Source organism: Tyto alba, unplaced genomic scaffold (assembly GCF_018691265.1).
Source record: "Tyto alba isolate M040663 unplaced genomic scaffold, T.alba_DEE_v4.0 Super-Scaffold_26, whole genome shotgun sequence".
NCBI lineage: Eukaryota > Metazoa > Chordata > Aves > Strigiformes > Tytonidae > Tyto > Tyto alba.
This window is the reverse complement of record NW_024881300.1, coordinates 6,962,911-6,981,134: the sequence shown is the minus strand read 5'-3', so window position 1 is coordinate 6,981,134 and position 18,224 is coordinate 6,962,911. Positions and strand designations below refer to the sequence as shown.

General features: G+C 35.3%; 1 long non-coding RNA gene across 1 annotated transcript in view; it reads right to left on the bottom strand.

Moving 5' to 3' along the window:
• LOC116962767 overlaps positions 1-18,224 on the bottom strand; it is a 122,679-nt gene that overhangs the window by 95,946 nt on the left and 8,509 nt on the right. The window contains exon 2 of the long non-coding RNA XR_004407784.2: positions 4,746-4,931. This is a non-coding gene — a long non-coding RNA (uncharacterized LOC116962767). The remainder of the gene's footprint in view (positions 1-4,745; positions 4,932-18,224) is intronic.

Genomic DNA, 18,224 nt, shown 5'->3' with positions numbered 1-18,224 from the left:
AATGGTATTAATTCTACTTCATTTGCTGCAGCTTAGTTGTTTCCTTAGCATCACAATCCTTGTAATGAAAAGACAGAGGTCAGAAAGTTTTCCAGAGTACTGAAGTTCCACTGTAAGCCACTTGGATGCATATTCCTAAATCCCTCTGTTACAAGGGAGAAGTTATTAAAAAACAACACATAATTTTACTTTACTGGTTGCAAAGACTCAGTTGTGCATCTTGGTGCTATAACCGCTCATGACATAGAGTGCCAGGTACCACACTGTTTTGTGAATATTTGTGCAAAGGATTGCTCATGAAGGGAAGGATGAGTAGGAAGAATCCACTCACTTATATGGAGTACTCCAGAGGGTTGGTTTGGCAACAAAATCAAGTTCCATTCTAACAATCACGTAAGTGAAAACCAGGTATTTCACCCATCTATAGTTGTTAGACAAAGGGATTCTGAGCTGTCTTCAAACTTTACCTTTCTCAGCTACAGCTTTTTCTTAACCTACAGGATTTTTGCACCTAAAAAAAATCTATAACGCCTGCTGTGTACAGAGTTTGCAAGGATTTTTAATGAGAGCAAACTTAAAACCCCTCTTCTTTTTTTAGATAAACATATTTGATCTTTCCAGTCATTATCATTTTAACTTGCGAAGTGACATTATGCCAAAAAGAAGGAATTCATAAATTAGTTCCAATTTAGAAAGTTTTCTTGTCATTGTATAAATGACAGATCTTTAAAAAGACAACTTAAAATGAAATGCAATAAAAAAATTTCACTTTTGTGGCAGGTTTTTCTTTTCTCTCTCTCTTTTTTTTTTTTTTTTTTTTTTAAGACTGAAAGAATAAAACAATGTGCTATCAAAAAAGAAATGAATAGTACAAAAATTACAAATGTGCATGGACAGTAAACTCATTTAAATTCTTAGATTGTTTTAGAAAACTAAATTTAGTTGGGACACTAACTAAAGAAAATGTAAGCAGAAAACACTCTGCAAAGTTAAATTCACTTGTCAACAGAAACTAATAAAGCAGGATTCACATCCAGCTTCTTATTTCAAAACCTGCTGGTGGCTAGAGCTATTGATATTTTGGATGCAAATCTGCCCTGCTGAGCTCAACTAGAAATTTGTTAACAATGTTACTGAGCCAATGTGTCACCCATGCATTTTTCATCTATTCTCTTTAAGGACTGTAAAATTTAGATGAAGAGTAGAGTTTGGCTTTCAAATGCCTTTAATGTTTGGGAGTGCTTGACTTTAATTCCTTGAGCAGACTGTGTTTCTGTAATTAAAAATATATGTGGAGAAATACGAAAAAAACCCATGTGCATGTGCATGAGCACAAGTGATGCCAAGGTGACAGAGTGGAGGCTAACGGAAGACTTCTGTCAATGAAAAAGAGAAAAAAAATTATGGTCATTCTTAGTTTTGAAACATTCATATGAGGTACCACTCCAGCCAGTGACCACAGACAACTCCTGGGACTTCTGGGACCAAAGCAATCCTTCAGTGGATACATTACTGTAGCTTGATCTCAGCTCAAAGCTCTGTTTATTGGGAGTCCCTAGGAGTCCCACATGGCTGTTCTGGACTCCTGGATGTCAAACTCACCAAAATACTTACTGATGTACTGAAACTGAGCAGTTTAACCACATGGCCATTAACCTATAGGAAATAACTCCTCAACATCATCTTGCCTCCTGCTAACTATCCCGAGTTACATAGAACCTTTAAACTCCAAGATCTACTGGACACGATAATATCTATTTTCTTTCTTTACCTTGATGTCTGCTGTGGTGAAAAAAATACTGTTATAAAGTGAATAAAAAAAAGAATGCAGCAGGACACAAATAAAGTAATGTCTAAAGGTTAAAAATATTTGCCAAAATAATTTGTAGTCACAGCTGAGGAGAATATTGGTATGAGAGGACATCATGTACTAAGATCACAAGAAATCTCTGATTCAGAGAGGGATTCTGAAAACTCTGCTTTCCTGATCTCAAACTTACAGGAAATACAGGTTTTGCTTCATGCTTTTAGAAACCTTGAAAATAACATTTTAGAGATGAGTTTCAGATCCAAGTGGGGTGACTATAAGAATACACACAGCTGAATTAAAAAAAAGAATGGGGGGACAGCCTAATCAAGTACCTGCTAGTCTCTGAAAAGTCTGGAGATAGATAGGAAACAAGTATCGTTTTTTAAAATAATCTTAAAACTTTAAAAACCCATCATATTAATACTGTACATGAGATGGGACATCTCTAAACAAATGTTAAGAGAACAAAGATCTCATGTTAAGGCAGTAAGATACAACCGCATAGTATCTGTTGAGATACTATTCTAGAATAAACTTAATTAACCTAGAATTAACCTCAAAAAAGAGCAGTTTAGATTCTGAATACAAATGGGTCATGAAAAGAAAAAACATTTTATTAGTCCTTTACATCTCATATTGACTAGAAAAGCAAGATAAATTGAAAAAGTTAGGATGAATTCCTGCCTTTACATAAGGAAACTCCCTTGACTATGTTGAAGCACACATTTCACCTTCAATATTGTATGTACAGAGGAAGATCATCAGAAATTGATAGGAATACAGTGATGCTACTGGATCAGCTTCCAATAAAAATTAAATTTTCAAGCATTAACAGATGCCAAAGTATAAGGAGTTCATAGCCTTTCATGGGTTATAACTTCATCTTTATTCTGCCAAAGCAATACATTCAGAAAATGTCTGCTTCTTCAAGCAACCAACCTTATTTCAGTGGCGTATGTTGGATCTGAGTCTATCTAGTACAATTTCAAGATAGTAAAACTGCAACTGATAGAAACTTCAACATGAGTAGAATGATCTGTTATCCCCACATATAAACTTTTCTGGGTTTCATTTTTTCCTTGTGTAGTAGACCTCCTTTTATTACATTAATGGCTACATTTAAGGAGAAAAGTGAAATGATTTTTAGGATAATGTTTTAGTGTCTGCTTCACAATGGTTTTTATTGAGCTGTAAAGCACTTGTATGCATAGAGAAGAGAAGGTGCATTTTAGAAATAAAACTATTAAGTAACATTATCTTGCCATGGATCATTCCCACTGGGACAGAGGAACCATTTGAAAAGCATAACTGAATTCAATTAAAATATGATAAATTTTGATCTCCATCCTACCCACCTTTTCAACATTACACGCTGATCAAGAAACTAATAAAAGCATGACTGTTTATGTTTAGAAGTTTTTGTCTGGTCATATGTTGTACAATGCCTTCATATCTTTCTCCTACTATTTATAGCAGGGAGTAACTTAAATCTAGCAGCCTCCTCCTAAAAAGGTGAATGGACACCTATGGCCCCATATCTAGTTGCCAATAGATGCTCCATCAGTAGCAATCAATATTACATGTCATTGCCCAGAAGATGTACCTTTGCATATCAGGGCAAGAACAAGTGGACTCCGGATAACACAATGAAATGACTGCTTGTATCTGACACAAAATCACAGAAAAGTGTATCCAAAGTAAAATTCATAGAAATACCTTCTTCATAGTTTTTCTGGGGGCCAAACCATAATCACTGTATAGATCTTCTTTTTTGCAAGCACACATGGACAGAGACCTTGGAGATATAACTATTAATTATCTTGAAATAATTTTTTACTGATTCTCCCTAAAGAAGATAGTTTCTATCTTCTTTAGTTAATTGAGAGTTAAATGAGTATGTATTTCTGAAATACTGGCCCATATCAATTTTGTAGGTCACTGGATCCTATAAGTGATCTGCACACGGGAGATTAACAATGCCTTTTGAAGTATATTGGTTCTCCTATCACACTTACGAACACTGCCTAATATAGAAAAGTAATATTACAACCCAAGTACACAGTAGGGAAACACCATTTCTGCTTTACAGATGGCCAGCTGAGACAAGAAGAAATTAAGTTATTTTTCCAATGTCAGACAAGAAACCTGTATCATAATGGAGAAAATCTAGGCCTTCTGAGTCTTGGCTGATTTCCTGAACAATTAAACTATTCATCTGTTCTGGTATGAATAAACCTCTGGTTGCAAATTGGATTGGTGAAATCATCAGTTCATCATGGGATAAAAAACAAAAGAGAACCATTTGACACAGCATAACGTAACCTGCACAGCAGCTTTCTTCTCCAAAATTATATCCCAAAATATCATAAAAAGTTAAATAACAGAGCAATTAAAAAAAAAAAAAAAAGAGCAAAAGAAAAATTAAGTATCTTAGACAAAGAGAAAAAGATGTTTCAAATGAGGCATGAAAATAAATGTAGATAATAATTATCACTTATGCAATGCTTTTCATCTTCAAAATGCTGTATAAATATTACTTTAAAAATCCACACAACACCTCATGAGATGGATAAATATTAAACATAAGGTAATGTTATACCCTCATATGATTTAAACCAATATTAATTCTAGAAAACCAAGGAAAGAAAGGGTTGTAAGGCTAAAAGACTTGTTTAAAGCACCTGAGCTGCCCACTTTCTACAGAAATAAACCTACACTGTCAGCTAAGAGGACCGTAATTCTCACAGGCATACATGAGCTAGCTTTAATTAATCTAGTACGGACTCAGAACAACCATGACAACTGGGGTTCGACAAGACTACAAAGTCTATCCCAGACTCCAGGCAAATACAGAGATAGTTAGCCTGGATGGCATTCCACACTATGTGGTCACTAGCAGGATAAAAGTTAGCCAATTAAAAGCTGACCCGAGTACCTTGTACAAAGGGTTGTCATACATCTAGAACGTAGCAGAAGCAGATCCAAAGCTGGGACTGGAACTGTAGACCTGGCTCTGAAGCTTTCTCCCACAGCTCGGAGGAAACCAAGCAGGCACACACAGCGAGGCTATTTCACACATGATGGAGCTGCAGTGGAGATGGAGCTTTTACACCTGCAGAGCCTGCCAAAATAATGTAAAAGGGCAAAAGGGAAGGTGGTAAGTCTAATCAAAGACAATGTTTTGAGCTGAATAAAACACTTAACTGCATGGAAAATTCCATTAGGTTGATTAGATACTTGCCTTAGGGCCCTCTTAAAAGAACTGTTAAAAAAAAAAAAAAGATAGCTATTGCAATGCGGCTTAAAAATATTGGAAAAGCAGGAAATGGAGCTTATTAGAGCTCAAATTAGATCCACGATTTATGTGAAGAACATTTGGCCTCTTTAAGAGGCCTGCCTAATCCCTAGATGGTTTTTATTGTTTCTATTATTATTATTTATTTATACAGTGCCATAGGTATACATGGCACTTTACAGACAAATAAAAAAAAACATGGGTCCTCCCCCAGAGAGTTTACAATACCTGATCCAGCAAAGAGTCAAGTACATGAGTAACTTCATTTGCAGGACTAACCTCCATTGGAACCAATGAGATTTAAAAAAAAAAATCAACTTATTGACATGTTATCTCTTCCAGACAAGACCATCTGGTTTCAGACATTCAGTCTTATATCACAGCTGTAGAACCCAGTTCATGCGAATAACTACCTGAGTTTCAATAATTCTGTTGAACAAATCTTACAGTAGGCTTTTGTTCCAGGTTATGTATGATAAAGACAAGCCAAAGCTACCAAGGGATGAAGCTAAACTGTTTTTGTACTGCTAAGTTGGCTTCAGGGAAAGGCTGTTACTATTATATGTAATATTTTCTCAACTGGAGCAGCAAAATTAGTCAGTGATTGAGAAACAGCCACATGACGTAGTTTAGTGCAAAATGGGGAAGCTGCGTTTTGCTTGTGTTCCTTCTTACTGTACACTAGTGTTGATGAGCTGTTTCTTCAGGGATGACTGCCTAGATCTCTCTATCTACACTCTAAAACTACTGAATTTGAACATTATTACAGCACCAGTATTACATTTCAGGTATAAACTTCAAGTAATATTGTACAGAAGTGTTCTTATTTTACTTTGCAAAAGAAGCACTTCTGGTTCCCATGAAAAAAACAATATACTGTTGGTTTTCATTTGCAAGATGAGGGGATCCTATTCTCCTTCTTACTGTCCTGATGCCCCTATTTCTGTGAATGGAAAATTGGAGAGACCTCAAGCTACGTCTCTTTTGGAGGGTAGTAATGACTACTCCAAATGTGCAACCCTATTTGCCTGCATATAAACTTTTAATAATGTTCATTAAACTTTATTAGAATTGTACGTGCAGCCAGATCAGGGTTACAAATTAAAACCTCAATCCTGCAAACACTTAAGGAGCTTTATTCATGTTAGCAAAAAAAATTTCTCTTTCTATACTCACACACTTAAAATGAAGCTGTAACAAAGATTTTTATTTTTTTTTTTATCCTCTGGTATTAAAGTTAAAAACATATAGTCAGGAAAGAAATTATATGTTACTAGTGTACAAAAAAAGCAAACAACTCCACAACCTTTTGAAATTGCATCTTTTTAAAAATTATCATTATGTGGAAAAAATTTCTGGTACAACAGACTTGGAAAAGTCAATGAACAAATGAACTATGACTGTATGCACATAATGATATACAAAAGTCCTGGTCAGAAGAGACACTGAAGTCTGTAGTTTTGCAATAAACTTTACAGGCAAAAGGATCGAATCTACAGAGTCTGATATAAGATCCTAGTGAAGCTAGTAAAAATTTCTCCATTGATAAACTTTGAATCAGATGTAGAGTGATCAACAGAACTGTAGGTAAAGATGAAGCCATAAAATCCAGAAAGTTTTTGAAGAAAACAGACATGAGTGACATAAAGCCAAGGTCAAACTCTATCACCAAGACAAGTATGTGTGAAAGAGTTATACCTCTTTTAGGGCTAAGTACAGTATTTATGATTATTTATTCATCTTGAAACAAAAGGTTTTAATCTGTTTATTTTAAAAAGCATGTTTTTATTACATTGAATAATTTCCTTTGAAAAATAAAAATGTTTCCTAAAACCATTAGCAGTTAAACTAGATCTTTTTTTTTAGTGTATATCTGAGATGAGAGTGCATACCATTATTCATGCATAATCTGATTCCAAATGATTCCTTGTTTACAATTTGTTTTGTGTATTTTCTTATGTAAGGAAGAATTAATATACTCAGGGATAGAAGAAATATGCTATATTATCTTTTACTGCATTTATTTAGAACATGCCATACATCCTCTTTAACTCCCCAATGACATTCAAAATAGCCTGAGAAAAACACAAATAAATACACATATAAACGAGGACAAATACACTAATATGAAAATGATATAAGATACAGACTTGCATATAGGTACATTAAGCATGTGTAATATAAGAAATGGAAATCATAATCTGACTCCAAAATTTTGAATAAACATAAAAAATTACTCAACGTTTGTCTAGATTGGATGATAAACAAAGTCAGATTACTGACATACAGTCACAGCTTGCTCTCCTCCAGCAACCAGATGACAAAACCTCAGCTCTTCCATTTCAATTTCTCCGTGTGGGGAGACTCCATCACAATTAGCATACTCTTTTCTAAATACTAGCACCCTCCAGTGTGCACACCCAGTAACATACACCCCATCCTGGGCTGTTCAGTGAGCTTCCTACCACAGGGGCTGGAGCGCTCTGAGCAGGAATGCGGATCAGATGTGAAGTAGCAGAGGTTTTCATACAAACCCAGGATTGCATGATTCCAAATTGTGATGGTCAAGGAATGATGGAAGTATATAAAGATCTTGCAATTCTGATAGTCACGATAGTTCAGATGAGAAATTACTGTGAAAATTTGGAGACTTACCTTCAGATCCATCTTTTCTAACCCTACCAGGTTTCCTATCCTCACTAATATCTTCCACCTGCTATCTCTTACACCTTTTCAACTAGCTTTACATGATTGAAGGGCTCAGACCACCTTGACTCAATCCAACCTACTTGATTCTTTTCCTTTTGACATTGTCACACTTTTTTATCATGGTGAGTCACAGAGCTTGAAGCCTTTCATCATGTTTAGGCAGGCATCTCCCCTGAATTCCTTATTGTTAATTGTGAGGAAAAAAGGACAAAAGCCTTTCCCCCCCATATACAAAAGAATGTATCCATTACTATAGGTGAATTTGGAGTAGCACTGAAAAGGTTATGTCCCAAGTAACCCATTTATGTTCATCCCTGTGCTTCTTACCACAATATAGTTCTGATGCTTCTTGTTATTTCGGATTTTGAGTATATGGAATGACAGGAAAAAATTCTAATGGTCAGCATGCTAAGAGACTGTTTCCCCTTGAGTAATTAATAAACCAGGGCTTTCTTTTTCTTTTATCCTTAGTCATGATTATCTTTCTCTCCCAAAAGTTAGCTTGGTTTTTATTTATTTTTACAATATTTGTGGTTATCATTGATTTCTGCCTATATGTAATAGTATATTTTTGTGGCATTTTAAGAAATTAAATTTCATATGGTCTATCTTTCCAAAGTGTAATTCTGCAAAAGTAGTTCTTGTATTCATGTACAGGAAGGATGAAATAGATAAAATATCTCTGAAGAAATTATCTATGGTAGTAACTGGGTTGTAAAGTTTGACCTTATGAAACAAGCAATGTGATGACTGTTGGAAACTAGACCGTTGGAGGTCTACAGTATTTAAGGGCCTGTCACAGTGTCCCTCTGAATGCTCCTCAGAGATATAAAAACTGTCTAACCTGTCTTGCAACTAAATTTAAAGTTTATTCCTACTAATCTAGTCACAGCATCAGATTCTAATGGCAGCTGTGACTTAACAAAATCCAGGAAACATTCATCTTGGTGGAAGAGACTGAAGTACCTCTTTTCCATTTCAGAATTTCTCTTTCAATCTAAAGTTTAACAAGAAATCAAAGATTTTATTGTAAATTTTTTTTATAATTAAGAGAAAATATTTTTTATCTAAATGTCTGATTTATATCACTAGATATTTTGCCATTAGTGCTTTCCAACATGTTAAACCCAGTCATATTGTCAAGTACTGCAGATCTTCAAAGGTATTTATGTGCCCATATTCTAATGATTTACTGCAAAGTAGCCCCCTAATGTCTTTCAGGATGTAGACCGAAATCTTGTATGATTTTTGCTGATAGATTAGTTTTGATACACAGAGTGTTAAGTAATTGAGATGCTGTTGAAATCTGTGTCTTTGGTATGCCATGTACTTGATCAGGAACGATGATGCAACATGTCGACCACACTTTATAGCCTGGCCTTGGAGGCGAATCTGAGAGACCTACATGTGTCTCTGAAGGCAAATTAGCTATATATAAACCAATAAAATCACAAAAAAATATAATAAGAAAACGCTTCCAGAAAGCTTACTAGTAGGTTTTGCAACCTGTCTTTTATATTTAGACTTACCAACAAATTAAGAACCATCATTGTCTATTAACAGGTACATAATCTTCAAGGCTATATTTCATGATTATACAATTTTCATTAACATTGTCTCTAATCAAAGTACCCTACCTGCTAATTCATGTCCTGACATGGCATTTCAGAAGAGGGAGTTGGATTCCCTGACTGTTTTACAATATAATGAAAATCATCCAAATGATCATATCTTAACATACTTTCAAATAGAAAACTCAGCTTACTTTTAACTCTAGAACTGTGATCTGTTTCCAGAATATTAAAACTTCAGGCTTCTTTTCTCATGAGTAAGGTTGACATAATTTTATTCCCTTTTTATGATCACAGGATAATTTGGGTTGAAAGGGGCCTCAGGAGGTTTCTAGTTCTACCTCCTGCTCAACGCTGGCTCAGCAACCGTCTGTGAAGACCAGTCAGGGCTTTATCCAGTTAGATCTTGAAAATCTCTAAGGATGAAGACTGCACGACCTCTCTGGGTAACCTGTGCCCTTGCTTGGCTGGCCTTGAGGGGAAAAAGATTTATCTTCATCTCCAGTCTGAACCTCTCTTGTTTCTACTTGTGCTTGCTGCCCCTCACACTCTCACCATGCATAGCTGTGAAGAGCCCGGCTCCATGTCCTTGCTAACCCCCTTGCAGGTACTGGGGGCTGCTGTGAGGTCCTCCCAAAGCCTTATCTTATCCAGGCTGGACAAGTCCCAACACCTGGGCTACTTGTGGTGGCTCTCCACTAAACTCACTCCAGGTTTATCAATGTCTCTCTTGTTTTCTTTGATATTTACAAATAAACAACAGCAGCTATCACAAAGTGATGGGCAAAACAGAATCCCAAAAGCCAGTGTTGTGTTCTGATTAAAAAATACTTTTTACAAAGGCCATATCATCACCAGTAGATCTTATTCTGATGTCTATCACTGGGACACTGTACTTCTGAGTTTACTCATTCTTAACTTTGATATTTATAGTGTCTCTCCCTCTTCTAGGCATTTAATGGCTTATTTGTTCACAAATCACCTGAGAAAAAAGTTGACATAGTAACATTTTTGTACTTCAAAATAATAGAAATAATTGAGAGATGTTACTTATTAAAATATGATCACTGACTTGAACAGCATAGAATGGACATACTTATAGGAAAATAATTCCCATTCTTGTCCTCCCAGGAGCAAAGCCGTATATTCACTTATGTTTTCAGTTCCAAATCACTGGAATGTTCCACTGGAAAAGGCACCTATTTTCAATTATGGCACTCTTCTGTGCTCCCGACTGCTCTTTTCCAGCGATTTAACTCAATGGCAGAAGAGAGAGCCTGGATGAGAGCAGTGAGAGATGACATCACATCTGTCTGAATTAACAAGGCAATAAATAAGTACAGTAAGTTCAGTTGAATGGATCAACAAATAAATAGAACTATGTTTTCCCATAGCTGCCTACCATAAATCACAAGAACTCCAGTCTTTGGAAAATTCTCCTTTAAAGCAAGACTAAATAATTTCACATTCCAGGTTTTTGTACATATTAATATCCTTTATAGGTCCTTAACCTGAACAGTCTTTTGACTTTTTAAGTTTTAAAGTGTCATATGTCTTTAATAAATAACTGCTAGAGTTGTTTCTTTCACCTTTTCTCCTATTCACACCATAAATACTTCTACATATTTACATTTATTAGAAATGCTGTCCCTACTGTGTTTATAAATTATAAAGGAATTTCACTGATTAATACTTTCATTCATTGACCATGTATCAATAGTTTTAACCAACTCTTTTGTTTTCAACCAATGATAAAACATGAGGACATGTTTTCTGTTGGTTTGCATCATATTTAGGGCTGAGAAACAAGAGTCTGGAAAAATAACTCCCATCCTTGACTTTCCCACAAACTTCCTTTCTGATCTTGACCATATCAAACAAAACTCAAGCTAAAACTTTGTCATTAAGGTTTCTAAATATTTGATTCTGATATGCCGTATCATAAACTGCCCTTCAGGGATCCTTAGTGCAGTGATATTGTAATGGCAGCTTAGTTTGCCTCTTGTCACCCCAGAGGAACTGGAAAAGAAATTTCTCCACACAATGGAAAAGAGCCGCTGAGGATGGTTAAGAATCATGTTTTCTAGGGGTTGGGTTAAGAAGCTAGCTGGACCAGAGCCAGGATTCAAAGAACTGCAATAAGAAAGATATTTTTCGCTATGAGGGTGGTGAGGCACTGGAACAGGTTGCCCAGAGAAGTTGTGGCTGCCAAGGTCCCTTCCAAACCAAATCATTTTATAATTCTATGAACTCTGGATTGTAGGTCTCAGTTGATTGTCCGTAGGTTTGGCTTAGTCTAAAATCACTCTGATTTTTGGCAAAATCTATGTTCTGTCTCTTCATTTAAATCTCATTAACAATTCCAGAAACAAGATTCTTACAGAAACATCACCAAAGAAGCACGCATAATGAAGAAAACATGAGGAAAGGTAAAGGGCTTTTGACAGATGAGCTTCATGATCAAACATATGCAAATAATGGGCAGTTTTAAGACTTATGAGGCATGCACTGACAAAAGTTGGTAAGTAAATGTCACTGGTATCTCTGAGAGAGGAAGTTGTAAGGAACCCCATATTTGAGAACATTTATGTTACTGAGTTAGACATTCTGAAAGTAGACTGAAAATCTTGGCAAAGTCTTAATTTCCAGTGCTAAGAAAGATCTGGACCTGCTCCCTAAAACTGTTTTCCTACTTCATTTATTTCCCCTGCTATTTTCCTACTTCATTTATTCTCCCTGTAGAGCCTTAGGCTTCAACTTCACTCTCTAGATAAACCATATTGAGAACAGATGGAATAATATGTAATTGCAACATTGTAGTGTGCAAATTGATAGATGTTCTCTGTGAAGAGAACCAAGTAACCAGCCTAGGTCAGTGTTAAAACTTGAAACATATTCTGATTGGACATTCTGGCTCTTTGCAAGCCCTGATGAAGCTGCAACATCAGAGGGGACAGATTTATGTTTAATTTTTATTGATTGATATTCAGTAATTTTTCTATTGCAGAAATAAGTGCAAGACTGCCAAGTCCTCCAGTACATATCTTTCACTACACTTGTTGCTAAGAAGAGAAAACTGCACCAGATCTTTGGCTGATATAAATGGGAATAGCATTCATGTCTCCAGAGGAGATGTGTGAACTGAAATTATTAATTGGTTCACAATATTTTGATGGTTCATAAAGAATTCTTACAAACTAAATGAACTGCAAGTGGTCTTAATTTTTTCTTTTTTATTTTAACAAATCCTATTCACTCTCATTTCTTCCAGGTTCATTTCCTGCTCCTTAGGATACCAGTGGATTGTAACCATAATAGAAAAACTCCAGTACTAATTCAATGATTGTGGTGTGGTAATATTACTTGGTACACTTAGTGATGATAACAAGTAATGATGAAACCGAAGGATATTTTCCATATTAGTCAATCTAGGTCTCAAACCATATTTTCTATAGCTAATTTTCACAGTTCCACATCCAAGAATGTAGAGAACAGGATTCTTATAACAACACTTTAACACCTGTTAGTATACAATTACTAACAAAGTATTTTTGCAACAGACCTCTAGGAAAATAGGAACATATTTTTCATTATTTTTCATTTCTAACAGACAAACTGAGTAAGACAGAATAAAATACTTTTTCCAGGAGTCATATACTAAACTGGATCAAGCACAGGGGTTTCTGAATCTCTTATCTCCTTTAACTAAGATCATTAAACCTTTTTTTCTGAAACCACTCAGAGCTGTCCAGGTATTGCAAACTGCTTATAAATCTGTTGCTCTTCTGCAGCACTGCCAGTTCTATGCAAAGTAGTAGAATTTAAATGTACGACTTTCACCACTGCTGTCCATACATTGCTCTTTGAAGTCCTTATATTTGTTTAATATTAGATAACTGAAGATAATGTTCATAAAAGTCAGTAATAGCATATAAAATTACCCTTCTTCAAGAAAAGACCTATCCCACTAAAAGACACTAACGGATTCCTAATGACAACGTTTTATTAAGGAGCCCTCTCAATTCTTGACTTAAGGGTGTTTTAGTGTGGAAATAACACCAAGAAATAAGTATATTTTAATACAAACCTTTCTCTGCTTTATTGGTCCCATTAATGTCCCACTCAGTGTTCACAGAAGTGATTGCTCAGGGAGCTTATTGAGCACTAGGAGAGGGAAAGAGGGGGCATATGTTCCCGTGGCACTCACGTGACCGTTGTCATGTTGGCATACACACTGAGCACTTTTAGGGCTAAAAGCACCTGTTTCAGAGAATCCTTCTAAGGTAAAGATACACTCAATGGATCTGGGGCTAGTCACCTCTAAAAAGTTAGAACATATAGAGACCTGTAAAACACATTTGCCATTTTTGTATGAGACTTAATGCTGCTGCACAGACTGTTCCTGTATAATTTGGAGGATAATCTTTGCCAAATGAGGAAGATACTTGCATTTTGCAAATGACTGGCAACAGTCTAAACAAGAGATTAAGATGACTATATAATTTATTTACTCCTTCACCAGAAACAACTGTGTTTATATTTACTAGAAATCTCCTACTTTAACATTCATTCCCAAGTGAAGCTGTTCTACGATATGTATCAGATGTTTTAGTTTCTCTAAAAAAACAAAAAAAAACCCCAAAACCAAAACCCCTATCAATTTATGATGGAATACCTATTTGACTGTTTCCATAGCCCACTTAGGCCAAGATTGATGGGGAAGACTGATAACTGTAAGGTTTTATCTATACAAAGAAGAAATGTCAGCATTTGTTTGCTGCAAAAGATATGAAACAGAGTTAGCAAACTCAGTCTGGTGGTACATATAGTCTGAAGGTACATAAGGTATAAATCTCCTCATTCTGAAAAACTATGAGGTTTTTTCTGAACTATAATTGTCCTGGTGTTCACGAGCTATAAGTTAATAGATGTTTACAAAGATTGTTTTTAAACTGAATATCATTTAAAATATCATTACTTAGGATAACTGACATTAATATGATGAGAAAAAAATCCTAATTTGAATATAGAACTAACAGACATGAAATAACAGAGCTATGACAGAGAAAATGGAACTTGGGTCTATTTCTAACAAACACAAAAACCTACCATCTTCCTAGCAATATGGTGATTAAACTTTTTCAGCCATACAACAATTGTTGATCATGTTTATTTTTTGCATTGTCAAAAATGGAAGTTGCCTTTTAAATGCAAAAATGTAAAGTCACCATAATTAAAGGAAATGCTACAAGTTCATTTCTGTGACATTAAAATTTAAAAAAAAAAAAAAAAAAAAAAAAGGAAGGAAGGAAGGCAGGCAGGCAGGAAGGAAGGAAGGAGGGAAGGAAGGAGTTTAAAACCTAGATGTTTAGACAGCCTTGCAAGCCCTCTTGTGACCTTACTCTGATATTTAACAAAACATTAATCTTCTTGCCAGCAATTATAAAGAATACAGTGATGTAGCTAGGGCTCAGTGAGTGAGTAATAGTAATTCCATTGTTCTCTTTTATTTATGCCTTGGCTGTACCAGGCAGATGAGGTAAGTTGGGGCTTTTTATATGTTATTATTCTGAACCAGCAATACATAAAGGCTGATTACACAAATATCTGTCTGTTTCTGAAGCACTGTTTCACACCTCCTTCCAGCTTATGATCAAAGCGTCTCAACATTTTATTATGAAATCATGAATCCCCCCTTAGTTTGCATATGAATTATAGTCTTTTTTTTTTAAAAAAACCACTGGTGTACAACAGTGACAGTGCCTTTTGAACCAAGGAACAAAACAAGGTGTTACACATTACTTGTTGAAGGCAATGACTTGCTGAATAATTCTGTTTGTTGGAGCATAGTCCAACCTCCCTATTGAATACAAAAGCCTTGAGACCAAAGAATTATTTTTCTGTGAACAGGCCAGTGATTTTGTTTCACTTGTAAGCAGAAAAAAAGCAGAGCCCTATTAAGAAGTTGAGAAAATGTTGCTATGTAGCTGTAATTATAACAAATCCAAAAGACATTTCTTCTGCTTTTCTGAAATGCAGCAGTTATACTAAAAATTCAAAATAATTATCCAGTTAATAGCATCCCACTGTACGAATCTTGCATTCTGAAAGGTTCTGAGTGGGTTCCACATATGTGCCACAAAGCACAATGAAAGAATGTCCAAGAAGGTGGCAAAGCATAGGCCAGTATGTTATAGGCAGGTATCCTGCACCTACTTCTAAGGAGAGTTCTTATGGCATTGTTAACATTCACACTTACAACATTTCAAGGATCAAGTTAATAACAAAACTCATATTGCTCAATCTTCCTACTTCAGAAAGAGGAGCGGTTAAGGTATCCACACTGATTTTTTATACTCTAAGAAACTGGCATTTCAAAGTCTCAGAACTGTGAATCAGTGTTTCCACTGGTTCCCACTGACTTTTACAAGAAAAGCATCCAGTTGTTGATGCCAAGATGCATGTTCCTGTATGACATACGTACCTAATTGAATTACAACAATTATTCTTTTACATATAGCATGAACATATACCATGTTTTCCTTCACAGTAGTCTGAAAAATGTGCCATTCCTATAAAATATATTTATATTCTAAGGATTTTTCAAGTTTGCTTTACAGAATACAAATATGAACTGTGATCAACCTTATGAACAGAAAGAACATTTTATTAGGCTTTATTGTCAGTGATTTGCAACTATTCATTTTGTTGAAAGTCATGCCATTTGTGCCACTTCAAAGAAGGATTTTGTCCATAATTATTGACCTCTTTTATTTGTGATGACACCTTCTCTCTCTGTTCACTTCTCTGTAGTGGCAGAGACAGATTCAGCTCATCTTTATAAATCTGATAATGTCACCAAATCAAAATTTAAGGTGGGGGGTAAAGGGAAATTGCTTCTGTGTTTCATTACCTGCCTAAAGAATGATCTAAACTCTGATCTCAGCACTTCCATATGGCTCCACAGTGAAAGATCATATAGCCAAGACAACAGCGTACCTAAGAATACTTGGTTTGTCAGAAGATTTTTTCAGATCATCGGGAGGTGGCTAAAGTAATTAAACTTAATATAACATTTATTTTCTGAACAGCTAAAGGTTTAGCTTGTTACACTGAAGAGTATTCTTCTCTTGGAATAAACCCATGGAGGTTATCCAAAACCAGATTCAACTCAGTGGCAGCTAATGTAACCTGGCTCTGTATGACTAGTGGGATTGCAGTGTTGGGGCTCTGAAAACTCATACATTTTTTGTCATATGATATAATTTCTTTTGCCAGCCAATTCAGTACATTTGAAACATTTCACTCAACTGACTACCACTTCAGACTTTCTATGTGAAATAACTTCGAATATACATCGTTGACTTTATGATAAATTCTTCAGTACAGCCTAAATCTGGAGTGTGTTTAGATTCTGAACATATAATTGCATTTTCTATACTAGTGCATTTTAAAGCAGAACAGAACAGCATTGCATTGAGATTAGCAATTATGGTATTATCAGTATACATACATTATTATTAAAATGAATTAATTCATATATAAACCCCCAAATATTATTAAACTTCCTGGTGCAGACTTAGTAGAAATGCCAGACCAAAAAAGGTCTTAATGTCAAAATTCATAAAATAATCCATCTGGTCCCATTCACAGACAGGCCACATCTCTGAGCTTCTTGCAACATCAATGCTCTCCATGCATGAGACACAAACTCACAAAGGTAAGATACCAGAGTTGAGCCTTAAGCCCTGTTCATAATTTGTTTAATTGTTGCAGCACATATGAGATATGTAAGACCCCCAGCAGCTTTGAAGCTCCTGTTCTGTTCCCACACAATAAGGGTGAGTTAAGGATTGCACTGTACCAACATCCCCTCCGTTTTGGTGCCTATGCAAGCTTTAAAGAAGATATGTAATGTTATCTGAAGAGGTTTTGTGGTAACAGTGAAGAAACAAAACAATATTTGGGAAAAGTAATAAAATCCTCTCTCAAACTAAGATACATTAAAACTGGCTCAATACATCATGCAACTCATCGTGTGAGATTACACCATTCCTCTGAGCTATGAATTTACATAGTGCTAGAAACCATAAAAGATAAGAAAAACACTTGTTTGCAATTCTGTAAGAAAGACATTTTTTAATTTGAGAAAATATACTTTTGCAGGACAGATACTTATATGACCACCCTAGCAAATTTCTACTTCAAAACCTAATTTTATGGAACAAAATTTATGAAAGCTAATGTTATATAGTGTGGGTTTGCCCATTTTTTACATTATTATCTTAGTAATTATTTTGTAGTCTCAGGAATCCCAGAGTTATGGGACACAAGTTGCATAATCTATATTTTAATGGATCACAACGACAACCGCTTCTAGAAGCACTCCTGTATCACATGCACATAATCCATTAACATGAAGTATTGAAAAAATATTAAACATATACAGAACAATATCATAACTAGATGCAGTTATCAAAACACACTTAATTCAAAATGCTTAGAAATCCTCATGGCTTACCTCTTTTCTACTTAACAGCACTTAAATGTGTAGAACATGAATTTTCCTGTAATTTGTAAAAACAATACTTTCAATATTATGAATACCGAACTAAGCTGCAGGATGCATAAAAATTTGGAGTACATCTTGAGAAACTCATAATGAAAAAGACTACGCAGGAACAAAATAGTATTGTATTATGCTGATGCAATTAATATATTATACCATTTGTCATGTTGCTGGCCCATGTAGCTTTGTATTCTCTGCCGAGAAATATCTGATGTTTATGCAGGTTGACTAGAGATAAGAGTGTTCACAGTTCTAGAGCTCTAGGTCAAG